Source organism: Periplaneta americana, chromosome 2 (genome assembly GCF_040183065.1).
Source record: "Periplaneta americana isolate PAMFEO1 chromosome 2, P.americana_PAMFEO1_priV1, whole genome shotgun sequence".
NCBI classification, from domain to species: Eukaryota; Metazoa; Arthropoda; class Insecta; order Blattodea; family Blattidae; genus Periplaneta; species Periplaneta americana.
In genome coordinates this window covers 41,588,223-41,602,059 of record NC_091118.1, presented here as the reverse complement: position 1 = coordinate 41,602,059, position 13,837 = coordinate 41,588,223, and the positions used below count along the sequence as shown (strand labels likewise).

General features: G+C 38.4%; 1 protein-coding gene and 1 pseudogene across 5 annotated transcripts in view; both read left to right on the top strand.

Moving 5' to 3' along the window:
• The window catches only part of LOC138692931 (myosin-IIIb-like), a 519,118-nt gene that overhangs the window by 112,597 nt on the left and 392,684 nt on the right, over positions 1-13,837 (top strand). For all 5 annotated transcript variants that reach the window (XM_069816353.1, XM_069816334.1, XM_069816367.1 and 2 more), the window contains exon 2: positions 2,325-2,349. The gene's annotated coding sequence lies outside the window, so the exon portion shown is untranslated. The remainder of the gene's footprint in view (positions 1-2,324; positions 2,350-13,837) is intronic.
• Positions 11,601-11,667, top strand: LOC138695388 (U4 spliceosomal RNA; annotated as a pseudogene).

Genomic DNA, 13,837 nt, shown 5'->3' with positions numbered 1-13,837 from the left:
CAATGATTATTATTAAAATACAAAATAAAGAATCTGTACTTTTTTTTTTTGCAGAATTACAATACTTTCTGTTACCATTTCGCATAATGAGACAGTAAAAATGTTGGTACCGCAACTGGGTTCGAACAGAAGAATCCTCAGTACAATAGTATCATGTTCTCTGAGATTCTCGTCACGACATACGCGTTCCTTAGTTTTAGAACTGCACATACATCACTGCAGCAATTATTACGGATGGACTTTCTCATGTGACGGCGTTCTTTCGTAATAACGAGGTGAGAACTCGCCGATACTCGCTTGTTTTTCCCATCTTGATGTCAGTAACACAGAAATTACAGTTGATGTTGCAATCATCCATTTGACTGACAGAGGGATTTCTTGTTCTGCTCAGATAATCCTCTTTCATCCCTCTTCGAGGGAAGAAGATCCACCACTTCCTTGCCCAAGAGAGAAGAGATATGACAACGGGATATTGGGTTGTCATAGCAACATTACTTGATTCGAAATTCAACCCCTTTCTTCTAACTAAGTGAAGTTAGAGTTACCTTAAAGAGAAACCAGTATTGTAGGTCTGAACCCACTGGAGGAATTCAGAACAAATACGAAAAAGTAATATATTTCATATCGTTTTTCAACCATAAGGGCTCTTATTTTTCTTTATCATTCATTACCCTCCTTTCTGGGTCTTACAAGCTAGTGCCCGTGAGAGAGAAAGAATTCTAGAAGCTATTGAAAGGCAATGAAAAGGTAATTATTTTAATTGCAGTCTCACTTAACATTCGGTTTCATTGTAGAGGCTTTTGTGACACTATGAGATAGTAATTGTATTTGCGATGTATATTTGACATTCCTTTTCATTATAGAGGCTGTTGCGAAACTATGAGATAATAATTATTGTATTTGCGATGTATACCTCTGATTGAGGTCCTGGCTAATATGTACAGTAGTGGTAAAATAACCGGACCGACCGAGCCTTGTTCACTCCAGAGACTGGTAACTAAGACTTCCGTGGTTCGAATCCTGCCTGAGAAGGAAACTTTATTTTGTTCCTTATTCAAATTTACTCCCAATACTTTTCGATTGCTGGTAAAATTCATGTTCTGGTAATCATGATTTAATTAGGTAGTAAAATATCGCTGCAATCGAAAAGTATTGGGAATAAATTTGAATAAGCAACAAAATAAGTATTCTTCCCAAGCAGGATTCGAACCACGAAAGTCTTAGTTACCAGTCTGTCGTGCTCTGGAGTGAACAAGGCTCTGAAATCAGCTACAAGGGTCGGTCCGGTTTTTTGCCACTACTGTACAACGTCATTAATGTTTGCAGTTCTAGTTCGATGTAATTTTGAGTGGAGTGTCTTGACGATGTTTTGAAACAACTTCTGTATCAGAGATCGCTAATGGAACTATCAGTACTTCTCGAATCCAGATTCTCTTTTTTTAAACTTAAAAATGCTCACTTAGGTCTAGTCCAAGGTTTTACTTTTTCAGAAAGCTTCCTGAAATTTGAAGTACTTGTTCGTTCGTTCGTTCGTTCGTTCGTTCATTCATTCATTCACTCATAGTGTCTTCTCATATGATCCGTATATATTATCTTAACGGTGTTTATCATCTGATATCTCTTCTGCCCCGAACTCCTCTCCTCTTCACCATTCCTTCCAGTGCATTCTTCCTTAGGCAGTTTCTTCTCAGACAGTGACCCAACCAATTTCTTTTTCTCTTTCTGATTAGTTTCAGCATTATTCTTTCTTTACCCATTCTTTCTAACACAGCCTCATTTCTTATTCTGTCTGTCCATTTCACAAGCTCTATTCTTCTCCATATCCACATTTCAAATAGTTCCAGTCGCTTCTCTTCACTTCGTCGTAATGTCCACGTTTCTGCCCCATACAATGCAACACTTCACAAAAAGCACATCACTAGTTTCTTCCTTTAGTAGGCTACCTATTTGTTCTGAAGTATTATTGTAGAATTTAGCCTGTGTCAGTGTTTACAATTTAACATGCAACGGGCCAGTTCAAAAGGGAAAGGAAACCTTCATTTCAAAAGTTCATGTTGCTGTCAAAAATCCAAGGATAATTGAAATTACTTCAAATTCTATTAATGATGTTTCAATATATACCATAACTTTGCAATTAGTGTGTGTTAATTGGATTTTTTCACAACATGAAGCTTTAAAATGCTGTGTTCTCAAAACTTGAAATGTTGAATTATTTCTCTTTTGAACTGGGACGTGGAATCATCTTCTCAGATCTAATGATTTCTTTTAGCTTCCACCACGTAATTTGTATGCTCATTCTAATAAAATTATCGTTTTATTTTCAGTTGCGGTACTAGGAAGATAGGAAAAGTAAGTAATGATTTCATTTTTAAGTTAAGTTTAAGTTCATTCATCAAGTTAATTATATAAGGTTTGAGGACGGTTGAATCAATTTCATACGTTTGGTGATACATTGTACGCTTAGAAATTAATATAGGGTAAATGTGCCTAATTCCGTGATACCCCTACAGGATTTTTTCTCGTTGCCAAACTTTCAGAACGGCCCCGAGGTTCACTCAGCCTCCTATAAAATTGAGTACCGGGTCTTTCCCGGGGGTAAAAGGCGGTCAGAGCGTGGTGCCGACCACACCACCTCATTCTAGTGCCGAGGTCATGGAAAGCATGGGGCTCTACCTCCATGCCCCCAAGTACCTTCATGGCATTTTACGGGGATACCTTTTACCCGCCTTTTGAATAGAAGCAGTCGACTGCAGAAGCTTTTGTTCAGTGAAAGGTGGTTGACCAGTAAGTTTTTCTTTCTCTTGTGACCGCTCCTGAAGAAACATTTTATATTTGAGGTAAGAATTAATGTAGCATTATAAAATTATATATTACTGTAGTTTATTGTATAGTCAGCTGTATGATTATTTAAACATGAGACAATAACAGTGCTACAGAAGCTTTCCCATTTTCGGATTAATTTCCATATTTCTCCTTTCTGGTTCACTCGACCAGTGATGCCAACGCTAAATTGTGAAAATTAATTTCTATGAAAGAAAATAGTTCGTGGAAATAATAAAATAGAAATAAGTTATAGAAAACATCAATTATAATTATAATAAAATAATAGGGCATATATTTAACTTAATTACAGCTGTTGTTAGGAATATAAATAATGAGAAATCATTGTATTATAATTCAATTTATTCAAATTTAATTTTATATTGAATTTAACATGGATTTGAGGGAGGTGGGATATGATGATAGAGACTGGATTAATCTTGCTCAGGATAGGGACCAATGGTGGGCTTGTGTGAGGGCGGCAATGAACCTCCGGGTTCCTGAAAGCCAGTAAGTAAGTATTGAATTTAACTTTCAGTTTATTTTGTTTATATATTTATATTTATATATATACATATATATTAATATGTAACTTAATATGTATTTCTGTAGCTACACAAGTATTTTCTATGAAATTTGTCACTTAGTCCCTTTTTTATGTTGTAATTGCTTGCTTAATCCATATTAAAACAATATACGAGTACCATGACTTTAATATGTTTTCCCAAATGCACGTTTGTTTTCTGAGCAGTTAATGAGGATTATTTTAGTGTCACGGAATTACGAAACCACTATCACGGAATTTGGATCCCTGTCACGGATTTAGGAGCCACTGTATGACAATGAAGAATCATATATTATATACCAAACTTGTGAAACTATTGACACTGAATGTTGTAAAAACTATAGCTAAAGATCAAAATAACGTCATTTAGGTGTTATTTGAACATTTTATTACAATTTTGGCACAAATATAGACTTTATTAAATATGTCACGGAATTAGGTAACTTTACCCTATACATATGCATGACGTCTACCTCTATGGTAGAAACTCAAGTGTACTGATGAAAGTTGACGAGATTACAAGTGTGAGCCGCAACGAGGTAGGAGAAGAGATAATCTTTTGATTAACAGTGATGTAATCCATCAGTATTTATCATTATCTCCATATTAATCATTTCCCAATGATACACTGTTCAGGTGTGTGTACAAGGAGTTTAATTTGAGCTTTACTGTTTCCATTTGAGTTGGCTCAGTCACGTGTCGCCAACACATAATAAAGCAATGACACTTCATTTATGAATATTGTGACGAATGTTATCTAAACGCATAGTAGCTTCGCTGTTATTTATAAACAAGTAACGTGCTTGCTTCGGACAATAAATAACTGTATTCCCTTTGCTTGCAATATCTTATGAGCTCTTAACGTACATTTTCCTTGAGATTTTTCGAGAGTAATCCCCCGAAATCTTCCGACATGAAATATCTGTATTAGACCTAGAAACTGGGAAAATATTTAACACTTTATAAGATGAAATTGATTGCAGAGGCAGCACCATCGTTATTGCATCATACGATAGATGGCAGTTTCCAAATTAAATGTGTATAAAAGAAAATGTTTACGTTATAAGCTGATAAGGTAATAGCACAGTCTAGTATATACACTCACGAAGCTTGAGTTGTGAGGGTGCTAGGAACAATAGACTGTGCCAGTACTATTTTGCATTGTCTGTAATGAGGCGACATTAGCAATCCTAGTGGTTAGCAACTATCTATGGATGCATATTTACTACGTATAGAGCTTCGTGGGTAATAGTCGGCCTGTAAGCGCAAACTAGACGAATCTACTTATATACAAGGAAGATTGGGTACTACTCAAAATTTAAAAATGGAAGAATTAATTACGTATCTCTACGTGTAATATAGTTTACTATAAATAAGGATTTAATATGGGAAATCGGCAATTATTTGTAAATACTGCCTTCCTTGTTTGTTTCGAAGGAAAATTTAAAATGGAAAATGTGAAAGGACTGAAACTACATCGAAGTACATTAACAATTATTTAATTTTCTTAATAGGTGCTAAGGAATTAATGAAACAAAATTTAAAAATGTAACTACATTTGCTTATTTTATTTTTACATTTCTTTCTGCAGTCAGTTGTTTTTTATTTCTGTTTTTAACATCAAGTTTCACACATAGAGTTCCACACTTGTGGAGTAACGGATAGCGTGTCTGACCGCGGAACCAGATGGCCCGGGTTCGATTCCCGGTCGGGAAAATTATCTGGTTGAGGTTCTTTCTGGGTTTTTTCCTCAACCTAATATGACCAAATGCTGGGTAACTATCGGTGCTGGACCCCGGACTCATTTCACCGGTACTATCACCTTCAATTCATTCAGACACTAAATACAGCGTCGTAAAATAACCTGCTACTACTACTATAACTACTACTACTACTACTACTACTACTACTACTACTACTACTACTACTGCTGCTGCTGCTGCTGCTGCTGCTGCTACTGCTGCTCACATAACATTTCATGGGATCAAGGTAGTAAATATAGAATTATATTGAAATTAAAAAATAAAACAATAAATGTCTCAGAACTCAGGAGGCTATATAATATGGTAAAATATGTTACACGTAGTTTATGAGAAGGTTGAATTTATTAACTTTTGCAAGAGTCAGTATTGCTTTGTTATGGAAGCGAAAAAGTCGCAAGCAGAGTAGGCCTACATGCGTGTTTTACCGTGAGCGAGAAAGTAAGACAATATAATGAAAGTACAAATGATGAACCAAAACATGCCAAAAAAAGGAGGAGGAAGAATCTGTGATGGAGTGTAGACAACGTAAAAGGAACGATGAACAATTTTACAACATGTAGAAGCTATTGGCCTAAATAATAATGCATCGATATCAACTGCTGTAAATGTGCAAATTTTGTAACGTGTGATAGGCTGTGTTACGAACAAAACTTAAAACCTCTGAACTTAATTCCGTATCAGAAATAAAAACTTTTTTTTACCTATTAATACGATCAAATGACAGGAGAATGGACCGTCATGTCATGGCTATACCATTTTCGGCTTCCCTTTCATAATTCTTTAAAGTTTCGTGAGTGGAACGGCAAAACTCGGTGTGAGACAAATGGTCAACTGGCTTGGAGCTCCCATATTCAGGTTTTCTCAGCCTCAGACTTCCTTGCAAGGACGCATTTTGCATATCTTTTTAATGTTTTCCCCACATTGGCATTGATATTTAAAATGGAACGAGATGGACCGCGTTGAAAACGAGGCGAAGTTCATGTTACACTTCTGTTTCGATGATACCACTAGTGACGTCAGAGTAAACCTTTCATATCAAACGTTACAATTTTTCTACCTTGTACCTCGAACCTAAAGTTGTAATAATCTTGCCATTGATTACAACTTATGTTTGTAAAGAACTGCAATTTAGAATAATTGTTCAGAATCTCAGAACGGGGCGAGGAAAGGCTTGCAATCTTGACGTAGATGTTTGAAATCGTTCCTTAACTGGTTAACGAGAAACTTTCGGAAACAGAATCACAATATGAACAAAGAATAAAATGTCAAGTCTCTCTGATATCTTAACTGTAATTAGTGAGAAATGCGTAATTAATAAAAGAGAAGAATTAAGTCTGTGCTGCGAAGGGCTTCAGATACTCGAGTACAATGGGCTTTTGTTATGCTTACAATTGTATCAACATCCATCGCTGGGTTCATTCCCAGAACGCCGAGTCATTCAGACGGTGTTCTGAATCACGATCCGAACAAAAAGCGCGTAATGCTATTAGCGTTCTGGGAGATGGAATGCTAACGCATTCAGTTCTACTTCCAAGATGAAAAAGGTCTGTCTGTGCTAGTACGACCACTCCACGACCCCATTACCAGAGCAAACAACAGGGATGGAGGAGAATTAAATCTCCGTATTTTTCTTACCCCAATACTTTATCGATAAGCCCCGAGCATCTAACTTCGAACCTGCTCTATGAAAATAGTCGTATGTTGATGTTCTTCATTATTTAATTTCTACACTAATGTTTGTGGAAATTGCAACACCAAGCAGGATATATGTAACTGAAATGAAATTGATACCACAGATTAGGTACATGACAATACACAAATGATTAGAAGAACTGTACCTGATCTGTGACCTTGAGATTTCAGTATAGTGTGAAGCCTCCGAGGCTTATTTGAAGGTTTCGTAACAAGCTGTTTTTTACGGTGATGGGTTGTTAGCCCTTCGCCCAACCCCCAAGCTGGAGGACCACCTCTCATCGGCTATCCGCGACTGCTTATTCAATATATTCACAGCTACCCTCCATATCTGGAGGCCGTCTTCTCGATCCGCAACCTGAGGACGCGTCATGCCGTGATATGGAATTGAACGGGTTACATCAGCTGCTTGTCTATGCGGATGACGTGAATATGTTAGGAGAAAATCCACAAACAATTAGGGAAAACACGGAAATTTTACTTGAAGCAAGTAAAGAGATAGGCTTGGAAGTAAATCCCGAAAAGATAAAGTATAAGATTATGTCTCGTGACCAGAATATTGTACGAAATGGAAATATAAAAATTGGAAATTTATCTTTTGAAGAGGTAGAAAAATTCAAATACCTGGGAGCAACAGTAACAAATATAAATGATACTCGGGAGGAAATTAAACATAGAATAAATATGGGAAATGCCTGTTATTATTCGGTTGAGAATCTTTTATCATCCAGTCTGCTGTCAAAAAATCTGAAAGTTAGAATTTATAAAACAGTTATATTACCGGTTGTTCTTTATGGTTGTGAAACTTGGATTCTCACTTTGAGAGAGGTTCATAGGTTAAGGGCGTTTGAGAATCAGGTTCTTAGGAAAATATTTGGGGCTAAGAGGGATGAAGTTACAGGAGAATGGAGAAAGTTACACAACACAGAGGTGCACGCATTGTATTCTTCACCTGACATAATGAGGAACATTAAATCCAGACGTTTGAGATAGGCAGGGCATGTAGCACGTATGGGCGAATCCAAAAATGCATATAGAGTGTTAGTTGGGGGAGGTCGGAGGGAAAAAGACCTTTGGGGAGGCCGAGATGTAGATGGGAGGATAATATTAAAATGGATTTGAGGAAGGTGGGATATGATGATAGAGACTGGATTCATCTTGCTCAGGATAGGGACCAATGGCGGACTTATGTGAGGGCGGCAATGAACCTCCGGGTTCCTTAAAAGCCAGTAAGTAAGTAGGCCTAAGTAAGTGAAGCCTCCATGCGCTGCAATCAGAGCCTCTAAGCGTCCTGGCATGGAATCAAAGAGAGTCTGGATATGTTCCTGGGGAATCTCCCTCCACACAGTTTGTATGCAAGTCCACAAAGCGTCAAGAGTGGGTACTGGAGGACCATGACGAACAAGTTCCTTAACCATATCCCAGACATGTTCGATGGGCGACATGTCTGGCGAACGTGCAGGCCAGAGAAGCAGTGATACTCGTCGTTCATCAAAGAAGGCTTACACAATTCTCGCCACGTGTGGCCGAACATTTTCCTGCTGAAATATGGCATGTGGAGATGCCTGAAGGAAGGGAAGTACCTCGGGCTCTAAAACCTCCCTAATGTATCGGTTGCTGTTCAGATTGCCCTGAATACGTAGGAGGCGAAATCGCATATTGTATCCAATGGCGCCCCAAACCATCACACTAGGCGTTTGTCTGCTTTGCCGATCAACAATGCAGGCTCTCAGATTGCGTTCACCACGGTAGCGTCTAACATGTATGCGGCTGTCATTGTAGGATAAGTTGAAGCGTCCGAAAACACTACACCACCATCATAAAGGCGACACATATACTTGTAATTAATCCGGACTATCCATTACTAGACTATGATTTTCTCTTTCTCGCAGTCACTACACACGACTAGACCGCCGCTGTTTACGTTCAACATACAAAATGGTCATCTATAGTCGCGTCGCTGTTATTTCCGGCGTGACTCCTCCTTTTTGCTTACTTAGGAAGTGAAGGCTCTATAAAGTGAGGCATTCAGAAGTCAACATGATTAACTCCACATTTGGTTATTTCAGAGATTCTAAGTTGACAATGTATTAAATTAACCACATTTTCAGTGGTCAATGTGACTAACTTGATAGTTCAGTAAAAAGCCAACAGAATGCAGTACTCTTCTTGACTACATCACAGAATTAATTATGTATTTTTAACTTTAACCTTGAATATCTCAAAATCTTTGGAAAAGGAGTTAATGATGTTGACTTCTGAATGCCTCGAGTCTAGGTAGGTAGTGTCGTTCTCCATTTTTGTTCTTTCGTTGCCTAGCTACCAGACAAGGAATCTATTTGCCGCACTGTTAAACATTATCATGTCGTAGCTCCTATGATAATAAATCAAACGCACTGTAATTGAACAAATAATTGAGCGGCAAATAACGTCCTCGTATGCTTTCTGCGAACGCTAACGAAAGAGCCGAAATGGCGGGCTATTATATTAAGCATTTATCGAGCCTTAGGAAATGCATAACGTTATCAGGAGCGAATCACAAGACACACACGTTTAAATGTAACCGACCTGCAATGTGATTGTCTGCCGGAAATAAGAGCGACGGGACTATAATCCAGACTAGCCACTACTAGACTATGCCTTTCTCTTTCTCGCAGTCACTACACACGACTAGAACGCCGCTGTTTACGTTCAACATACAAAATGGTCACCTATAGTCGCGTCGCTGTTATTTCCGGCGTGACTCCTCGTTTTTGCTTCATTAGGAAGTGAAGGCTCTATAAAGTCTAGATAGGTAGTGTCGTTCGCCATTTTTGTTCTTTCGTTGCCGAGCTACCAGACGAGGAATCTATTTGCCGCACTGTTAAACGTTATCATGTCGTAGCTGCTATGATAATAAATCAAACGTACTGTAATTGAACAAATAATTGAGCGGCAAATAACGTCCTCGTGTGCTTTCTGCGAACGCCAACGAAAGAGCCAAAATGGCGGGCTATTAGGGGAGAGTCGGGTAGTATCGGACAGCGGGTATTATCGGACAGTGAGTTTCTTTTTTCTATCACACGATGATAGTACCTAATTGACATGGTTACGTTTCTGTGATGTCGCATAGAGAAACATAACCATGTCATTCAAGTACTACCATATAGTGGTAGATGAAAGAAACGCACTGTCCGATATTACCCGATGTCCGATACTACCCGACTCTCCCCTATATTAAGTATTTATCGAGCCTTAGGAAATGCATAACGTTATCAGGAGCAAATCACAAGACGCACACGTTTAAATGTAGCCGACCTGCAATGTGATTGGCTGCCGGAAATAAGAGCGACGGGACTATAATCCAGACTAGCCACTACTAGACTATGCCTTTCTCTTTCTCGCAGTCACTACACACGACTAGAACGCCGCTGTTTACGTTCAACATACAAAATGGTCACCTATAGTCGCGTCGCTGTTATTTCCGGCGTGACTCCTAGTTTTTGCTTACTTAGGAAGTGAAGGCTCTATAAAGTCTAAGTAGGTAGTGTCGTTCGCCATTTTTGTTCTTTCGTTGCCAAGCTACCAGACGAGGAATCTATTTGCCGCACCGTTAAACATGATGATGTCGTAGCTTCTGTGATAATAAATCAAACGAACTGTAATTGAGTAAATAATGGAGCGGCAAATAACGTTGTGCTTTCTGCGAACGCCAACGAAAGAGCCAAAATGGCGGACAATTATATTAAGTATTTATGAGCCTTAGGAAGTGCATAACGTCAGCAGCAGCGAATGAAAAGACGCGCACGTTTAAATGTAGCCGACCTGCAACGTAATTGGCTGTCGGATATAAGAAACGAGACTACAGTAAAATAACTTTTTCCTGGCTGTTTTGGTCAGGAAACGATCGTCTCAATTGTGTGTGTTGTGATGGAGTGACTTGGATTAACCTTGCTGAAGGCGGACCACAAACTCAGACGTGTGGATAGCGTAGAGTCCTCCCTCTTGCGTCCATGCGTTGGACACCCCAAGATTAAAGCCGATTACTAAGTTAGTGAATTAGTTAGGCCAGCATGCAGGCAGGTAGGGGAACCCTCCGCTTAGTTAATTACCTGCGATTCCCTCAGTTATTTACCCGTACTTGCTCTGCTGCCAGGATTCTAGGCACAGGTCTTCAGCTAGTCCCTAATTACTTGACAGCTGTAATTAAACTGCAGGGTGTTAGAATGATTCTTTCAAACTGACTGTTAATGAGGTACAGCCTAAGACGAAAGATTAGATTGATCATCGAGGTTCCACGTCGGTAGACCTTGCTTGAAATTCTGCATTAGTTACATCATGAATGTCTATAAAAAGACGACGTCGATTAGAGATGAACAAAACTAACTGCCGCTCTCGCTCGCTGTCTTCGTTGCATTTGTCTTTCGAGTCTCGTCTCGTCATTCTCGTGCGCTTCGAGTCTCGCTCATCATTCTCGAAATAGCATTTGGTCGGCGTGGAAAGATTTCGTAACTTTGAATAACATACATCATTGAAATAAATAACATTATAAATGTTTAAATGAGACAAAAAGACAAAACAGAACAGTATCTTAGTTATCAAAATGTCCTGGTTCTATGGTTATATAAATAGGAAAAAAAAATTCTCAAATAAATTTGCATTTCTAAGAAACATAAAAGATAACGTTAATGTCTTTTTACTTGAGATTGCACACTTGATCTCAAACACATGAAAAGAAAATTCCTAGCCTTTTAATAAGGGCCTAGTAATCAAATAAATAAACTATCGTAACCAATGAGGTTTAACCGAGGTGCGATTATTGCTAGTTGAAAACTTATACCAAGACGTCCTAAACATCGCCGAAAGCCTAAAGTGAAATTGGGAGGGCACGTGGTAAGGATGGACCACAGACAATGGACGCACAGACTGACATTGTGGGATCCAGGATCGGCAGGAGAAGAGTGGAACGCCAGACGACTAGATGGGCCGTTTCTTCAAGAAGAAGGCAGGAGCACATTGGACGAGCAGTACAAAAGACAGACAGCTATGGAGAAATCTAGAAGCCATCGTCCTCAGTGTGTAGTGTGGTGCGAATCTTACAAGTGCATATAGTGTTTGTGTACATAGAATCGAAGAAGTGCAGCCAAGTTCGCTGATATCACTCCTTAGGACCAGCTCACCTAATGAGTGAAGTCTACTGAGCCAAGCCCTGTCAATCAGGAGGCCCTTGCCCTTACGGGATCTAGCAGGCTAAATGTATTATTATTTATATTATAATTAAATAAAGATTGGGGAACGGATTATTATACACTGAAAGGTAGAGATGTTGTTTCAAATATGCTACTTGATTGTTTATACATATATAACAGTTGCCAAAGTAGATAAAAGTTCAGTCAGGTATAAACAACTGTGGCGTTTCAAGACTGCTTGACGTTCGGGACGTCGGGAGTGATCAATCTCGGCGTCTCGAAACACTCACAAGCAGTCTTTACGTCAACAACGCGACGTATACAACATTGTCGTGCGGGTTTTCGGCTTTGCGGGCGCTGTTAGCCTTGCTTTCTCGATCGTTGTTCATCTCTAATGTCGATGTATTACCGTTTCCCCTGTTACATTTTGTTCTGGGACCCGTTCTAAGGAGGCAGAATTTACAAATTGTGGAACCTGTAATTTATAGGTGTTTTACGGAGTCACATTTGTAGACCTGTAAATGAAGGAATAAAGTAACAGTTTACAGGTCAGTTTGAAGAAGTTTACCTGTCATTTTTATGCGTAACATCGATATTCAACCTACATTAATATAAAAATGAAAATATTTCCTAGAACGGAAATTACTCTGACGTCATTAGACTTCGCTTGCTATGGAAATACGTCATATCCGATAAACTCAACAATGTGAACGAGTACATTATTTATTGTTCATTTTATGCATATTTATTATACAATCATTGAATGTCTAATGTTAGGCCCCTGTTGTTGATTAGAGCTGAAGAGAATAAAGCTACAAAAACTTATTGAGCATTTCATGTAATAGTTGTGTTTGTGTATTAAATTATTTTAAAATGTTGTACACCCTTCAAGAGAGAACATAAATCATCCTTATTGATTAAATTAGGAAATTACACAAAATAAGCTGTGTTTTCATCCTACAATCAACTGATGATAACAAAAGTACAGACTACCAGGCGACGATAGGAAACAAAAGATGCGAAAACAAATGAATGAGGTGTGTAAACAATTGAATGCTCTTTCATATTTAAGTATAAAAATATAGAGGTGTCATTTGAAATTTCAAAGTGGGGGTGACTGGGGGGGGGGATGAAATCTAAAATACAATTGAGTCTGGTTTCAGACTTCCCCCTCAATATCTAAATTTAGGTGTTTTTTGTTTAAATTGAATTCAATTTAAATAATTAGTTATTTGGACTGGGGAGTTTTCGGGAATTTTACTGGAAGCAAGTAAAGAGATAAGTTAGAAAGTAAATCCCGAAAAGACAAAGTGTATGATTATGTCTCGTGACGAGAATATTGTACGAAATGGAAATATAAAAATTGGAAATTTATCTTTTGAAGAGATGGAGAAGTACGTTGGAGCAACAGTAACAAATATAAATTATACTCGGTAGGAAATCATCCAATCTCCTGTCAAAAATTCTGAAAGTTATAATTTATAAAACAGTTATATTATCGGTTCTTCTGTATGGTTATGAAACTTGGACTCTCACTTTGAGAGAGGAACATAGGTTAAGGATGTATGAGAATAAGGTGCTTAGGAAAATATTTGGGGCTAAGAGGGCTGAAGTTACAAGAGAATGGAGAAAGTTACACAACACAGAACTGCACGCATTGTATTCTTCACCAGACATAATTAGGAACACTAAATCCAGTCGTTTGACATGGGCAGGGCATGTAGCACGTATGGGCGAATCCAGAAATAGAGAGTGTTAGTTGGGAGGCCGGAGGGAAAAAGGCCTTTAGGGAGGCGGAGACGTAGATGGGAAAATGATATTAAAATGGA